Raw genomic sequence first — 2,856 nt, forward strand, 5'->3', positions numbered from 1 at the left:
CAAGAGAAGAACCCCTTTACCCATACCTTACATCCTCTTTATAATGACATTCCCCCCTCATATTTTAATGATTAGAAATACCTTTGATCCAAAATCAATTCTTAAGCAAAGATATTCAATGTGTGGTATTTGGTCTGCTCTTGGGGACCAATGGCATTGTACTTGAATGGCTTGCTTCCAGGTCACCTTTTATTTCTGTCTTAAAAGCATATGGATACGGCACTTTTATTAGAAGTTATGAATGAAATGGTGCTAATAAACCAAGGAAGTGTGACCTAGCCCTTCCTCAGCATTCAAATACATAAATGCATACAGCAGGCACAGACCCACTGCTAAGCTATTGTCTATAGCGTGGCTGGTGTCTTTCCAGCCATATTTCTGAGACACCACTACTTCTAGGCTCTTCAAGAGTAGGAACTTCGGGCAAGAATGAGCAGGAATTAATACAGAAAGTTATGAGGCTGACTTGTGTCTCAGCTGCAGCTGCCCCTCGTCCTTAGCCATTGTGTTGGACTGATGTTAGCTCCCCTGCTGTCCCCAGCTCTCTTCCCTGTGGGAAAGAGCATTAATTTTTCTGACTCCCACTCCTAATTTTTTTTTTTTTTTTAGTTTTTACTTAGCTCTTATTTTGCTCCACTTTGTAGTTATCATTCTGTTTTTTAGTTCTTACTTTGGTTAAGCCTTTCAGGGTCCCATCATAAGGATGTCCTCATGGTCCAGCCATTTCTAAAAGTCTGGACTCACCTTCTGCAACATTTCTATACCTGTGGCTGCTCTGAGAGGAGGCTGGAGCAAGACCTTGACTCTACTTCTCACCCTCAGCATAATTCCCTTGTATTAGTATTTCCTCCTTCTCCTCCTCCTCCTCCTCCTCCTCCTCCTCCTCCTCTTCCTCCTCCTTCTCCTCCTCCACTTCCTCCTCCTTCTCTTTTTATTTCTTTTCAAGGCAAGGTTTCTATGTCTTTCTTTGTTTTCAAGACAAGGCTTTGGCTGTCCTGGAATTCACTCTGTAGACCAGACTGGCCGCAAACTCACAGAGATCCACCTGCCTCTGCCTCCTAAGTGAGCAGGTTGAAGACATGTACCACCACTACCTGTCTTCTCTAGTATTCCTAAGTTCCTCAAAGATATCTATCTTATCATGTAGAGTTTGTGGATACCATATTATAAATAAATGATGGATAGACAGAAAGATGACAGATAGGTATCATGTGCTTTTGTATTAGCCTGTTCCAAAAGTGTAATTGTGCCCTATGATTTCCTTTTTATCACTCTAAATTACCTGAATATGAAAATCCCCTTATTAAGCATGAAAGTTTGTCTCCCTGCAAAAGAATCAGTTGACTTTGCTTGAACTCCGACTTACCTGTAATTCTGGAGACTATAGTGAGAACTTCTTGTTATGTCGCTACCAGTGCATACACAGGAAATTAAGGTCAGCCTCAGGGGCCTCAAAGAAATGTCCTTTCACACTAGCATGTATAGCTTAAATGCATTACGAGAATTTAAAATTCGTATTGACTCTCTTTTAGAAGTAAATAATTTATGTGTATCTGTCTTTCACAGATCTGCTTTAACAAATTGTGAAATAAGCCTCCTACCTATAGATCTTATTGATAAATGCATAGTCTTGGAATGTTAAGGGCCATGGAAAACACCATCCATCGAGGTCCTAAGCCAGCCCTACTGGGTCCACAGAAAGGGCGATTTACAGCATTGGAGGGAGGGAGTATCATACAGCATCTGTGTGTTTGAGCTTTCCCACAACGTTTACCCTTGTTACAGCTTAGCTGCTACCTCAATACCAACCAGGAGAAGGCAGTACAAGCTCAGCAACTGCCCCTTCCATTCTCGTTAGCATGAAAAAGGAAAGACCTAGGGAGATTTCTTGTTGTACAAACACTTGTCTGTGCTGTGCAGCCACTGAGGCTTCTCCAACAGGGCCACCATCCGTTATCCTGCAGTTTCAACACCATGTAGCCCACTATACATCCTTGCAGGTTCAAGTCCACACAAGGCAAAACAGTGTGACGTACCAGGTTTATAGTTTCTCAGTCCTACATTAAATTTCCTAGCATACCTTATGACCACTGCCTAAGGCATTGTTGCTCAAACACGAAGTCAACTGTTCAGTGTGTTGTTGTGGAGCTTTTTTCTCTGAGAACATAAAAATCGAACATTGCTCACTAACAGCACGAGGATTACGTTAGGAATCTCCATCTTTGCCGTGGTAAGAATTGTTCACACTACTGGTAGATACCTACTTCCAGCAAGGAAAAAAAAGACCCCAGAAAGAAGTGGACAAACCATCATATGTATGTTAGACAGGTACAATTTTTCTACTGGAAAATGTGTGCCACACTTCCAAGCATTCTTGTTTGGCTGGCTGAACTTCCTGGAGGATTTATTATCAGACAGCTGTGAACAAAGGCATACATACATTGCAGCCCAGCAAGCATAGTGGTGTGCTTCAGCACTCCAGCCCTAACAAGGTAGAAGTAGGAGTATCACAAAACCAAGGCCAGGTGAAGCTTAGTGAGACCCTATCTCAAAAGAAGTAGCATAGCTCATTGAAGCCTTCGTGCCTCCATCTTCAAGGCTTGAGGCTAATCTCTCCATCAATGCCTCATTTACTCTCTGCCTCAGGTGCGTGGGGTCTCTGTGTTGCTCTAACGGCTACTTTCCATAGATCTCTTACAGTCTCTGTCATCCTCTGTACACCCCTGTCCAAAAGAAATTTAATCTGACTCTAATTTCCAAATAAACAAACAGTTTCAAGGTTTCTGAATCTTCTTCTTCTTCTTCTTCTTCTTCTTCTTCTTCTTCTTCTTCTTCTTCTTCCTCTCTCTCTCTCTC

This window comes from Mastomys coucha, unplaced genomic scaffold (genome assembly GCF_008632895.1).
Source record: "Mastomys coucha isolate ucsf_1 unplaced genomic scaffold, UCSF_Mcou_1 pScaffold22, whole genome shotgun sequence".
Lineage (NCBI taxonomy): Eukaryota > Metazoa > Chordata > Mammalia > Rodentia > Muridae > Mastomys > Mastomys coucha.